Genomic DNA, 14,989 nt, shown 5'->3' on the forward strand with positions numbered 1-14,989 from the left:
TCATTAAAAAAAAAAGAAAGAAACACACCACCATTGGCCCAACCCCTCATTAGAGTATAATGCACAGGCTCTGGGCACACCCAGGGTGGAACCAGCCCCAGACTGGTGGCGTTTGGGGCTTCTAGGCCTCCTCGGCGTGCCTCAGACTGGCTCTGTCTCTTCCCTTGCCTCATTCCCGAGTTTGCTGTGCTGCTCCCCAAATCTGCAGTGGGAAATGACAGAGGAAACATTTGGGACCAAGAGATGAGTCCACTGGAGTCTCCTCCCTTCCAAGGGACCTTCTCTCTTGGGATGTTAGCTCTACTTACACCCCTTCTTGGGAGCCTGGGTGGCTCAGTGGGTTAAGCCACTGCCTTCAGCTCGGGTCATGATCCCAGCGTCCTGGGCTCGAGTCCCACATCGGGCTCCTTGCTCAGCGGGGAGCCTGCTTCTCCCTGCCACTTCCCCTGCTTGTGCACGCTCTCTCTCTCTGACAAATAAATAAATAAAATCTTAAAAACAAACAAATAAACAAACAAAAAACACCCTTCTTACTGCCGTCAGCCCAGTTTGTACAATGATTTTGCTGACTACTGGCCTATGTTTACCTTTGTTTCTCATTAGAACGAAAACTCCAGAACAGGAGTGTGTTTATTTTTTAGGGCCTAATCCAGTGCTTGACACATATAGACCCCCATTAACTATCTGCAGAATGCCTGATAAAATTTTTGATTTTATAATAACGAATTCCATGATTGTTTCTCTGCCCAAGCGCTTTCCTCCATCCTCACGGGAAGTGCTCCCCTTTCTGGCTCTTTAAACAGTCCTCCAGTCCTTAATGCCCCAGGTATTAGAAATAATAGTTTAAACTCCTTCATTTTCAATAATCCTCAATAATCTTGAGCTCTGGAGACTGATTTGAGTTTAGTGTGCAATATTTACGATATACAGTAAGGAAATCAAGAAAAATAGAACATCCACACACTCACCAAGCCAAAAAAAAAAAAAAAAAAAAAACCCAAACCAGAAGGCCTTGCTATTACAACTGAAGCCACTCACCTTCCCCCTTCTTCCCCATCTGAGGAATCTACATCCCAAATTTGCACTCTGCCTCGGAATTACCATCGGAATTTTTTTTTACAATCGACATGTATTATGTTGACCATCAGAGAAATGACTAACACTATTTTCCTTCTGAAGCCATTTTTTCCTTCCGTTTAGGTTTAGGTGTGAATGTCGACAGGACAGGATGCAGTATGACCTGCCCACTGGGGTCAGACGCGCGTTCTCAGCCTCACTCCATTCACGCGCCAGGCCTGCTCTGCGCCCCAGTTTCCCCATCTGCAGACGGCGGTAATAGTACCACTTCTCAGAGCGTGCAGATGGATGAGACAGAGGCACAATGCTTGCAGCATTGGCAAGAGAGGCGCTAGGTAGCTCCACGGGGGCAGGTTGTCCACGCGGCAGGCACCCAAAGCAGATTTCTCTCGACCGAAAAGGACAGGCTGAGCACATCCACTCTCTGATGCCCCCAGTGCTGATACCGTCACACCACCCGACAGCTAAACCACAGCTCCATGGGAAGGCCTCCCATTGGTGCTTGTAGAATCCTAGAGCTCTGTCCCTAGACAGCGTCACCTTTGGGCCACAGGGGACCCATTTCATAGCAGAAGCAGTGATCTCTCACCCTCACTGCACCTGGACCTTTCCTCTCTCCCTTCCTGTGAACCAAAGCCCTGGGGCCCCCACAGCAAGCTCCTATGGGACCGCACAGACCAGGCCACCTGTGCTGGGGGGGAATTGGGCAGGCGGAGAGGTCCATCTGCAGCAGTCTTCAGCAGCAGCATCCCAGCGGCAGCAGTGTCTGTGAGGTCCTCGGGAATGTTCCCAGGAAAAAGGCCATGGGAATCTACAAAGCTTAAGCCTCCCTGCTCCTAGGACCCTGAGAGAGAGAAGATCTAAAAACCCAAGAAGTGCTAAGCTGACATCAAAATACAAGCATAAAAAGTAGATCATCCCCACCTACGGCCATCTACCCACATTTGTACCAGAAGGCTTCAAGCGTGGGGACCCCACAGGGAGAGGCAGAGTGCAATTTCCGGCTGGCCCACCAGGCTCCCGAAGGTAAAAGATGCGAGAGGCGGGATGGTCAGCGGACAGAGGCTGCAGACAGCCTTGTCCAAGACGGCGACCCCTGACCAAAGCACGGGAGGCCCCGGAGGTGTGTGAGCGTGTGGTGGAAGAAAGTGGCAAGCTTGGTAGGTAAAAGAGTTTACTAACACAGATGTTATCTCTGACGGAGAAGAAGTTACTGTCATCGGAAAATATTCCCACATGTGCTAAGTGCACTCGGCACTCAAGCGAGAAAGGGGATTCAGAAGAGCGGGTGCTGCGGACAAGAGCAAGCGTCCCCTGCTTGGACGCTCCAGGACGCCGCGGGAGTTCCAGGCATCTATCCTGTGGCCAGTGCCCACGACAGCACTCACGGCAGGCAGGGCTCCAGGAGAAATCCCAGAGAGGCACTCTGCCGGGAGAAACTCCAAGGTGGGATGTCAGGAGTGGCAGATGAGAACAAGGAGGGCTGGGATTATAAACCCAGACCACTGTTGGGAGCCTTCCCGGTGATGCAGCGGGGAGGGCAGCTGTGGTGGCTGGGAGCTGTGCTCCAGACCTCAATCAGCCACCTCCCCTCTGTGCAGCCGTGGGTAAGTCCTCTCATCTCTCTGGGCCTCAGTTTCCTCATATGTAACACAAAGGGATTGGGCTAGGTTGCCTCTAGGGTCCCATGGCATTAACATCCTATGGACAGTATCAAGGGACAAGGAAGAGACAGACACTGGGGTATCCACAAATGGAACTCTCAGGGCTACCTGAACTGAATACAGCCCAGAATTAGAACCCTTATTTCAAGACTGTAGGAACAAGCACAAAGGCTGTCCTGCCACCATCGGCCCCGCCCACCACCATCGGCCCCGCCTCCCACAGCCTGACACAGCATCCTGACCTCACGGCCTTGAAGGTCAGAATGTGAGCCAATGGGCTCCAGGTTGGGCAACCCAATTCTGGATCAGGCGCCTCTGCCGGCTGTGTGACTGCAGGCAAAGCACTTATTTTCTTGCCGTGCATGCTTCATCTCTAATAATCTCCACCCCTCCTGCCACCTGAGGAGGCTGTGAGAATTCACTGAGTAATGCCCGGAAAGCACTTAGCTTGCACAGGGAGAAGAGTCCCACATAAGTAGGAGATGGTGGTGATTGTTGTGACAGCTGCTGGGCTCCCTGACCTCGTCCCCAGCCCTTCTTTTGCTGCTGACGGAAACTAACCTGTTTTGAGTCACCGCTGTCTTGTTCTCAAGGTTGGTTCACATAATTCCCCTTGAGCATCATGTTCATGTCTAGCCCCATGGCCAAGTGACAAGATATCGAAGAACAAGGCTGAGAAAACGTGACGCCACGATTTCCCTGACACCTGATTCCTTTTTACCCACTAGACTAAATGTTTCATAAGGGCTGAGATATCTGGGTCACTGTTGCAGAAGCACAGGGGGCATCGTTTGTTAGCTTCTACTTGGCACTCCATAAAATTTGTTGAACGGGGGTGCTGACTGGCTCGGTTGGTAGAGCGTGTGACTCTTGATTTCAGGGTTGTGAGTTGGCGCCTCATGTTGGGTGTGGAGCCTACGTATTATTATTAATTTTTATTTATTATTATTATTTATTTTTAAATAAATAAGATTTTGTTGAATGAATGAATGAATGAATGGCACAAACTTCCTTTGAGTGAAAGGAAGGAAATTAATATTTTTAAATGCCCACCCTGTGCCAGGAGCATTTTATATTTTTATTTCACTTACTCCTCTCAGCATTGCTTCTCAGCCTTTTGGCAAAGATCAAGTGCACTTATTCCTCTCAGCAACCCTATGGAGTCAAAATGATTCTCCCATTTTATGGCTGGGCTAACTGAGGCTCATGTATTATGTAGCTTGCCAAGGTCTCCTGCCATGTTAGTGATAGATGTAGAATGTAAAGTCCCCAGGACTATCGAGCTGGGTTCCACTGGGAACCACAATAACTTAAATATGGGCATGAGAAGTTGGCAACCGCCTTGAGCCAAGATAAACTGAGATACCTTCTTCAACAGGTATTTCAACCAGACCAGCCAAGCAAACAAGTTCATATGGCCCAGACGAGCTTGGGCTGCCTTAAATCCTATAGGACTTGGCTTGGTCTGCCATGGACCAATAGCATAATAGCGTGGGAACGGTGTTGCCTATGAGCATTAACAAGGTTCTAAGGCAGACCCCAAGGTTGCCCACTGTTGGTTAAAAAACAGCCCAAGTTTTCGGAGGTTCTCAAACCTTTCTGGGGAGCCAGTGGAACTTGACCTGTCCCTCCTCCCCTTTTTTCTGCCTATTTTTATCCCGGCCTTCCCACTATATCCCTACCCCAAATCACCGCTACAAGGTCCCCCTCCCCAAATACGCAGACACATAGTGTCTAATCTGTCCTTTACCAGTAAAACTCCTGGACTCCTAGAAGCCCAGTGACACTGACACAAGCCAGACATGGGCACCATGAATTCTACCAAGAACAATGGGTGGCGCTTTGCTTCGACTTCACCAAAACTCAAGAGTACAGGAAGTAACCTTTATTCTCCACTCCCTGCTGGGACATCTTCCTATGCTGGCATACCTCCTCAGCCTTGTGGATGGACCCAGACTCAGCCCCGCCATTCCTGAACTTTGTTAACCTTCGTTGGTCCTTTAATATAGGAACAATAATCTCTGGTCTGCTATCAGAAGGAACATGGGTTTTTTAAAAACCTACAATGGACTGTTTGAGTGAGCAGTCTTTAAAAAAATCTCACGAGAAGTACATATTTACTCAGGCCCGTGGCACTTGTAAAGGAATTATTGGCAGTTGAGAGGCACTGCCAGCTGAATGTCTCTCCCCGAGTATGGTGACTCCCCCTCACCTAGGGCTCCATAACTGCCAGGTGTCCTGTCAGTCAGCCAACTGCTCAGGGCTTCCCTAACTGTAGGGTGCTGGGACTGGGTGAGTTCATTGAATTCCTCTTGTTCTTCCCAGAGACCCACCTTGGTCAGCTCTTCCAACCAAGAGATGGGCTTTTTTAATTTTTAAATAAAGTAGGCTCTACGCCCAGCATTCAGCCCAACGTGGGGCTTGAACTCACAACCCTGAGATCAAGAGTCAGATGCTTAACCAACTGAGGCACCCAGGCTCAGTGAGAATTCCAGGAGGGGGTTCTGGGCTCCAGGTAGACACATCTTCGGGGATGTCTTTATTAGGAAGATTTCCCCAGAGTTTTGCTCACTAAGACAAGACCTACAGGACAACTTACCTAATGGACCAAGACTTGTTTTTAACCTCTTTTTTTTTTTAAGATTTTATTTATTTATTTGACAGACAGAGATCGTAAGTAGGCAGAGAGGCGGGCAGAGAGAGAGGAAGGGAAGCAGGCTCCCTGCTGAGCGAGAGCCCGATGTCCACGTTGGCTTGATCCCAGACCTGAGCCAGCCGAAGGCAGAGGCTTAACCCACTGAGCCATCAAGGCGCCCCTTGTTTTTAACCTCTTGAGATTACATCTCAGCTCTGTTGATTCCTACTGTATTCATTGGCTAGAGCTGCCATAAAATCTCACAGAATCAAACACATTTACATATTTACTCAAGCCTGTGGCACTTCTAAAAAAATTATTGGCAGTTGACAATGATGTGAATGGCTTAAACAATGGAAATTTATTGTCTCACAGTTTGGGAGCTAGAAGTTCAAGGTCAAGGTGTGGTAGGTTTTATCTCTTTGGAGCACTGTCTCTTTGGCTTGCAAATGGTCATCTTCTCACTCTGTCCTCACAAGCCCTTTTCTCTATACCTGTCCCCCACCTCCACGCCCTGGGTCTGTGGGTCCAAATTTCCTCTTCCTATAAAGACACCAGTCAGATTGGATTAGGGCCCTCCCTAATGGCCTCGTTTTAACCTAATTACATTTTTCAAGGCCCTGTCTCCAAATACAGTCACATTCTGAGGTACGGAGAGATTAAGACTTCTACATACAAAATATGGATATAATTCAGCCCCCTAATACCCGCCTTAGCCAAATCCTGTTCCCAACCTGTGCCTTAATTTTCCTCACCCAGAATCCATTTCCAGGCCAGTGGGCTTTCTGAGGCAAGCAGCGTATTTGTCTGCCTTCAAGAAGATCTGTGTCATGAATGTCAGAGTGGAAAGGAGGAAAGAGCCCCTCGAAGAGCTGTGCCTGAAAGGCCGGCAGCATGGGCAGAAGAACATACCCAGCCAGGGAACACTCTCTCACAGGAATTTCTCCTTACTTTGTTTGTAGATTTTGATTTAGACACTTTCAGGTGAACTCAAGCTTCTGTCATTTAAATAAAGGAGACAAATTTCTGTCTTCATAAAATATCTGATGCTGCTGAAAAAGAAAAAAAAAAAGAATTCAGAGGCCTCAGGGGATAAAGAATGGACTTAATCATGCTGTTCTGCTCATGGCGACACCATGCCCACTGCATCGCCTCACCCCAGAGGTCACTACACAAATATGTTTCTAGATGGTCTTTGTTATGTATATATCCTCATTTAAAATTTAGTTTTATTTTGTGGGAAGTTGTGTTTTTAATTTATGAACAGTATGTGCTAAAGAACTTCGGTTGCCTGCTTTTTTTTTTTCCCCCAGCTGTAAGAAAATTTGTCATATTCTGGAATGTGCCTGTAGTTCCCTGCTTCTAAGAGCTGGAAATAGTCCATAGTATTTGTCCACCACAGTTAACTTATCTATTCCCTTGGGGATGGACCACTAACTTGTCACAAACAAGGTAGAAGCAAATGGTCAGATTCCCTGTGCCAGAAATGCTCTGAGTGAGAATCCCAGGAGGGTGTTCTAGGCTCCAGGCAGACACATCTTCGCTGCACTGAGCCCTTCCAGAGTGCTCTCTGAGATGACTGGACCAAACAGAGCTAATTAATGAGGGGCTTAGTATAGTGCTACTAATTTTATTGACTATTAACGAAAGAATCCTACATGGGTACCTCAGGGTTTAACTCAGCTCTGCCAGGTACCAGAATCCTACATGGGTACCTCAGGGTGTAACTCAGTCTGGTGTGTGATCTTGTACAAGCCACATCATGTGCCTAATCTCAGGGTCCTCTTTGGCCACATCTGTATTCCAGACAAAATCAGCTCCCAGGCCAACGCTAGTCCTTGGAGGGAGGCACCTGAGGGGCAGAGGAGGGGAAGAGAAACAGCCATGGACCCCAACTCCTGGCTTTGGAAACCTTAGCAAGTTACTGAAGAAGACAATTCCTCACCTTTCATGTGGAAACGCCTGTGTAACAGGACTCCTGTGCCAACTAAATGAAATGCCATTTTTAAAGTACTTGACACTTTGGGGAGATGTTCAAGCAAATCAGTCTCTTCTCTCTTTCCTTAACTCACATTTCTTTCCCTGTGGTGGTTGTTTTCAGTTGAAGAATTCATCTTCACTCTTCTCTCTCTCTCTCCCAAGTGTAAATACACACAAAGCACACTAAACATTTTTTAAAAAACAGCTTTATTGGGGCTCCTGGGTGGCTCAGTGGGTTAAAGCCTCTGCCTTCAGCTCGGGTCCTGAGAGCCAGGGTCCTGGGATCGAGCCCCGCATGAGGCGCTCTGCTCAGCAGTGAGTCTGCTTCCCCCTCTCTCTGCCTGCCTCTCTGCCTACTTGTGATCTCTCTCTCTCTGTCAAATAAATATATAAAATCTTAAAAAAAGGAAACAGCTTTATTGACGTGTAATTCACATACCATCAAATTCACCCTTTTCTTCAAGGATTTATTTATTCATTTGAGAATGAGAGAGTGTGAGCGAGCAGGGGGAGGGGCATATGGAGAGGGTGAGAGAGAGAACCTTCAGCAGGCTCCCCACCGAGTGCAGAGCCTGATAGCCTGACACAGGCTCCATCTCAGGACCCCTAGATCATGACCAGAGGTGAAACCAAGAATCAGATGCCCAACCGACTGGCCACCCTTCTAGTGTGTTCGGTTCAGTGGTCTCTACCATATTCACAGAACTGTGCAACCATCACCACTATTTAAGCACATTTTCATTCCCCCAGAAAGAACCCCTGGACCCATTAGCAGTCCCTCCTTGCATCCTCTCCCAGTGCCTAGCAACCATTAACCTTCCTCCTGTCTACCAGCTCGGGGATCTCACGGGAACGGAATCATTCAACATACATGGTCCTTGGTGACCAGCCTCTTGCCTGTCGCACGTTTCCAGGGTTCATCCATGTTGGAGCAGGTCTCAGTACTTCATTCCTCTTTATTGCTGGAGAATATTTCACTGTGCCAGAAATGCTCTGAGAATGAGATTTTCTCATTCTCATTTTATTTATCCATTCATCCGTCAACAAAACACTTGTTACTATCTTTTTGTTCTCCTCGTGGTAGTGCATGAAGTGGTATCTCTTGAACTGCACTCATCTTAAATTATCAGCCTGATGGATTTTTGCAAACACATACGCCTATGAAATCACCACCCAAACTGAGCTCCAGAACATCTCCTTCGTCCCATCTCCCCTTTCCCACCCACTGCCACAGTCCGCAGAGTTCTGCATCATCATAGAATCGTTTTCCTATTCTTGAACTTTCTTGACATGAAATACCCTGCGGTCTGGTTTCTTTCATTCAAAAGATGTTGTGGTATCAGTCATTTCAGTTTGCTTTTATTTCAGTGTTGGATTCCACAGCAATCTCTTTCTCCACTCTCCTGTTGGTGGACATTTGTGGTGGGTTCCATTTTGGGGGGCTGGCTAGGAATATAACTGCAAAAGCAGGCTTGTACACACTTCTTTTGGAAAACACATGAACTCCTTTCTCTTAGGTGTATACCTAGGAGTGGGATTGCTGGACCCTGGGCACTCTAGCTTTACCAGATACGGCCAAGCAGTCTCCCAACAGGTCGTACCAATTTACACTCTCACCAGCAGTCCGTGAGAGTTTGCAAGTTGCCCCACGTCTTCCCCCGCACTTGAATATCTCATTCTTTGTAAGTTTTAGCCATTCTGATAGATGCGTAATGGTATCTCAGGGTCTCTTAAATTCATACCCCTCTTGTGACTAATTGAACCCCTTCTAACAACTTTGAACACCTTTGTTCATGGCCTTTAGTCTGAAATTTAGCTAAAGGAATCTGAAAGCTAATGCTTACCTCTCCTTGCTGATTGCTGGAATTGCTGAACATTGGGTCCCCCAGTGATTCCATCCAGGGTGAGGTCTTCATATCTCAGATCCTTGACACACTCTACTATTTGAAGTGAACACTGATATAAAATCAGTTAGTATGTGTTTATTCATTTTCGAATTATCAGATTTTACTTTCAACTCCTAGAACTCTCCTTGCAACATAAACTTAACCCAAGAGAGAGAGAAAAAGACCACTTTCGGTTCTTAAAGTAACTGAAAGAAAAAAAAAATCAACCAATCTTTGCTTCAAGGCAAGGATTTAACGTTGTTTAAACAAAAGAACATTCTACTTAAAAGTTAAAGTTATAATCTAGTCTTTAATGGGTGTTTAGGCTAGTGTTTCTCTTTGGTTTTTGGTTTTGTTTTTTTAATAGAAGGCTTTTATTCTGTCCAATAGCTCAATGGAGGGAGCACTTGAAAGAGAGTTAGTTTTCAAGGTACGTTCACTCTGTCTTAGCTTAGAGTTTCTGAGGATTCCTGAGAATATCTGTATTATACAGGGTCCATGAGAAGGATATGGAATTGTGGGGGGGATTGGAAGAATGCTGGAGGAACTCCCGGGGTAGTAGGTATAAGGAGCAGTCAGGCTCCAGACCACTTCTGCTGTGTCCACCACCCAAGACTGAGGTAAGATCTCTTTTGGGTGGAAGAATTTCAGAGACTGGGTAGGAGGCAAGATACAGAGTTCCCAACTTCTCCACTCCAGGTCCCATGTAACCAGCACATTCCTACCAAGCAGTCAGTAAACTCCCATCTCCTCTGTCCAACAAAGAGCACTGATGTTTTTGTGTTGTGATGTTGTTTTGCAATGTGATGTGTTAAGCCATGGGGCAAAGGGGTAAGCCACATGTTAGAGCCAAGAGAGCCAAAGTCATCCTACAACCTTTATCAAATATTAAAACAAATTTGAATGTGGAAAATTTCTTCTTAATAGGGAAATGGAAAATTACAGATATAGAATCATATAATCTTAGAGCTGGCAGGAACGTTGGAGGTCATCAGTTGAACTTGAGTACTTCTGGAATTCACATTACAACATCCCTGCTGTCCTCTGCATGCAGGGTCCTGAGACTGGGCCCTTTCTCTGTACCTTCAAGGAAGCTTTCCATTTCTTGCTGGATAACTGTTAGACAATTGTTCTTACACAGAACCAAACTACTCCTTCCAGAAACTTCCACCCTTCCACCCTTAAATAAGTCTATTTTAAAGCTATAAGCCTCATCTCCTTTGAGAGTACTTCCCACCTCCAGGCTAAGCATCCTCTGTTCCTCCAAATAATGCATTCTAAAACATAGCCATGGACAGGCATCAAATCCACTGGAGTGGGGCTTTCCTAATGTTTCTTTCTCTCATCTTGAAGACCACTAGATCCATGTCAAGAAATGGGGCAAGGAACCCACTTTTGGGGATTCACCCAAAGGTACAGGGGGGATTCTGAGAGCTGTGAGACTTACATTGCGGTATAGTAGGATTCCATTTTTTTTTTTTTAAGTTTTTAGCAAGTTGGGCTATTTTTAGGAAATGTGTGACACTATTGACCCATTCTGGAACAAGCTCAAGCAGTTTTCCCAAGAGAGGCGTGGATTCGTACTAGTCCAGTCTCATACTCAAACTTGCTATCCTCCAGACATCAAAGAGGATACCAGAGGAGCCCTTTCAGGAAACTACTGGAGCTGGAATTTCCTTAGTCCTTTGTTTCATCCACCTGAGCAAAGTGACCCAGACCAGTGCAGGTGAGGAAAAGGATGTGGACACTTTGGAGCAAGAGTTGGATACAAACAATGTTCCATGTTCAACTGGCTGCTTCACCATCCCATCCCCCACAACCAGAACCCCAGCTGGTGATATGTTTGTGAGCATGTGTGCAAGTGTGTTATAGACACCTACATCCACAAGTGCACACACACACACACACACACACACATCTTCAAGGCCTTTCCTTTCAGCACGTGCCTCCCTTGATTCAGCGGCCCATCAGGGACAGGAAATAAAAACCAGGTCATAACAGAAGAATCCTGGCCTCTCCTTGGAGGCTGAAGGATTTTATGGTACAGGCAATTTTGCCAGCCAGCAAAACAAAACAAAGGTCTTACTTGGTTTATCAAACCCAGGTTACACCCATTGTTCAGTGGGCCAAGCAGTGTTAATCAGTACCTAGACCTTTGAATAGAATCTTTACCAAATAAATCTGTGCAGATATTCTTGCTACATAATGATAAAAGTGCTATTCTGGGAGGAAGCAAAATCACTAAGATTTTAGGCAATAATCTCTCCTTGCCTGTATAAAATGGGAAGTAATACCTGCCACGGAAATATAAAGGCAGGGAAGCCCATAACTGAATGATAAAATCCTTTACCAAAATAGTGCCAAATGGGGCTTTCTGGAAAGAAAGCACTGTAATTGAAAGTCCTAGGAGAATCCTGTCTCCTGAGCTCCTCTTTGCATGCCCATACAAGCACTCAAGAGGAAAACTGTGGTTTTGAAACCAAAGTATCCCATACAAAAACAATCATATGTCAAAATTCGAGAATGCAAAAGAATTCTAATTACAACACCATGAGGAAGAGTTATGAAATACCAATAATGGTTGATAAATGCTCAACCTATTCAGGGAAACCAAACAAACCTTTGGCCAGAATCATGGACATGAACAAGGTCACCATCAGGGTGATAAAGGCTCAGAACACCCTCTGGGGGGTGGGTAATTAGAGAACCAGGAGTCTCCCCTTTGATAAACGCTGTTCTCTGAGAAGCCCAGCTTGACAGGGAGCTGGAAATAATCAGCCAGTGTTTTGGAAAGGGCTCTCCTAGATCCTCTTGGGTCCTCAGCAGCCCATTCTACCTGCCTCCCATCTTCCCTCCTGGTTGTCAAAATAAGTCAGTGGGAGAGGCGTTCTCAGGAATGCCTGATGCTTTGTTTAATATGGAAGATGAGCCTCCCCATGGCCTGGGAAGAAATGAAGACACAGATTTACTCCGCAACCCTTACAACACAAACTCCAAGGGAAGGGACCGTTTAACAGGGCGCATCAGAGTTGTGGCTCCTTCAGCAAGTGAGTGCCTGAACTTAACTCACAGGCATCCAAAGGGTTAAGTCGCCTGGGTGAACTGTGATTCCGTCTGATCTGAGCTGTTCTCTCTCATTCTCTTCCTCTAAGGATCTTATTAAGATGGGAACTGGATACCCACCGCTTAGAGAAGGAGGGTGGGAACTGATTCATACAGTTACTACCCTCCGTAGGGGTGATGGAATTTTTAAAGGATTAGCATATAGTGAAATCCTACTGCACCTAATCAGGCTCTTCACTCTGAATCTCAGCCTCTAGAATGACTGCTGTCGGATCTTACTCTCTGAAAGTCCATTTCCTCACCTATAAAATGGGGCTAGACTGACCTCCGAATGATGGCAAGGATTAAATCAGTGAAATTAAAATGTCATTGCAGCACCTGGTACCTGGCATCCAGGAAACAGGAGTCATTATTACTATAATTGCCTTTTCATGGCTGACTCATTCATAAGCCCTATGAATTTTGTGCAGGAGAATCAATAATGAAAATCAATTATTGTATAGGGAGGCTGTGTAAGCTTTCAGGTGATAGAAAAATAGTTTAGTAATAAAGTAATAAAGTGAGGAAATCCATCTGATTTTTACCCCTAAGATTAATTTTTTTTTTTTTTTTTTAGCTATGTCTATTTTATCAGCGATTTACCCCTGAGATTCTGAACAGACATTCTCCTGCAAGGTCCAGCTAGTACGTCTCTACTACAAAACAACAGAAAGGCCTCGGTTTTCAGCCAGGCAGACCCAAGTCTGCAGTTATAGCAGCACTGCTCTGTCATCATGGGATCATGCAAAAGTTACTCAGAAAATGATATGTAAAGTTGATAAAGCATTTACATGTTTTGACAGTTTTATAATGCCATGTTTTCTTTTGATAGTCAATGGTATTTTAAAGATTTTATTTATTTACTTGACAGACAGAGATCACAAGTACATAGAGAGGCAGGCAGAGAGAGAGAGAGGAGGAAGCAGGCTACCCATGGAGCAGAGGCCCCGATGCGGGGCTCAATCCCAGGACCCTGGGATCATGACCCAAGCCAAAGGCAGAGGTCTTAACCCAGTGAGCCACCCAGGCGCCTCTAGTCAATGGTATTTTAATAGCAAGACCTTGCGCTTAAAAAAAAATAGATAATAGAAGCAGTTTCAAATTTGGGGTTTTATTTTTATTTTTATTTTTATTTTTTAAAAGACTTTATTTTTCTAAATACTCTCTACACCCAACATGGGGCCTGAACTCACAACCCTGAGATCAAAAGTCGCATGCTCCACTAACTGAGCCGTCCAGGTGTCCAGTTTTGTTTTTTTTTTTTAATTAGAGAACTATAGGGGCACCTGGTTGATTCAGTCAGTAGGGCACATGGTTCTTGATCTCAGGTTGGTGAGTTCAAGCCCCATGTTGGGTGTGGAAATTACTTAAAAATAAAATCTTATTTATGTATTTATTTACTTAAGTATCTGAGAGAGGGGGAGAATGTGAGCAGGAAGTGGGGAGGGGCAGAGGGAGAGGGAATGAGAGAATCTGAAGCAGACTCCCGGATGAGTGCAGAGCCCAACATGGGGCTCGATTCCCCCAACCCTGAGATCATGACTTGAGCTGAATCCAAGAGTCAGCTCTCAACCAAATGAGCCACCCAGGAGCCCCAAAAATAAAATCTTAAAAAAAAAAAAATTAGAGAACTATATTGCATGGTTTGGAAAACAGAAGAGAGAGAAGAAGATTCATAATTTAAGCCTCTGAACACCGTCACCATCTCTATTGTGGAGTCTCTTGTGTTGAAAGCACTGTCAGGACCACAGTATCAGCTTTCTTACCTCTATTTCCTTCTCCACACTCTCTGCTGTTTTACTGGGTTGTAATCAGACTCATACGCACACACAATACACAGACACATATAACACATACAACATATACAGCAGAAAAAGGCAAAATGTATAGACTTCAAGGATTCTATCAAATGAACCTACACTGCTTTAGAGCCCTTATCAACCTTCAATGTGCTCAAGGAACATCTGGTTTTTGGCGAATGTTGTGGACATTATCAGGAAGGAACCTGGAGAGACTTCAGAGAATCTTAACTCTCTCCCTGCTGATATTTAACCCCCGTGGGTCTTCACATCTGGATTCATGGTACCATTAAATGTTATCCATTCATTCTCTACCAAACACCCGAGGAAAGGTGACCCCCCCAAATGGGAGGAATATATAAGTCGGTCATGGGAAAACATCGGATGTGCCTAGTACTTTCCTATTTGGAAAGCCAAATATGAACGTGGACCCTGACAGAATTAAAGGAAAGTAAACTCCATAGAAATACACCATTTTTCTGAAATATCAGGGAAGAGGATAGTTAGTGAAAAAAGGTGACAACCTCTCCTGACACTGCTTCACACAGAAGATAACAAACCTGGAAACTCTTTGCCCTGAGATGGGCTAAATGCTGACAGGTGATAAAAATCCAAATATAAATCCAAAGAGGTTCAAGCATGGAAGGCCAGTGGCGGTGTCATCTGATAAAATACAAGCCACCTAAGTTAGATTTTAATGTCAGATAAACCATGAATAGTTATTTAGTGTAGGTATATCCCATGCATTCTTTGGGACATACTTACACTAAAAATGTATTTGTGGCTTATCTGAAACCACAACTTAACTCGGTGTCCTATATTTTGATTTGCTAATTCCAGCAGTCC

The 14,989-nt window shown here is 45.4% G+C and overlaps 1 long non-coding RNA gene across 1 annotated transcript; it reads left to right on the plus strand.

Moving 5' to 3' along the window:
• Positions 1–11,955: 11,955 nt before the first annotated feature.
• LOC131835373 (uncharacterized) lies at positions 11,956–13,149 on the plus strand. The gene is made up of 2 exons (XR_009355160.1): positions 11,956–12,289; positions 12,922–13,149. It is a non-coding gene; the product is annotated as an uncharacterized LOC131835373 (long non-coding RNA).
• The last annotated feature ends 1,840 nt before the right edge of the window (positions 13,150–14,989 follow it).

This window comes from Mustela lutreola, chromosome 7 (assembly GCF_030435805.1).
Source record: "Mustela lutreola isolate mMusLut2 chromosome 7, mMusLut2.pri, whole genome shotgun sequence".
NCBI lineage: Eukaryota > Metazoa > Chordata > Mammalia > Carnivora > Mustelidae > Mustela > Mustela lutreola.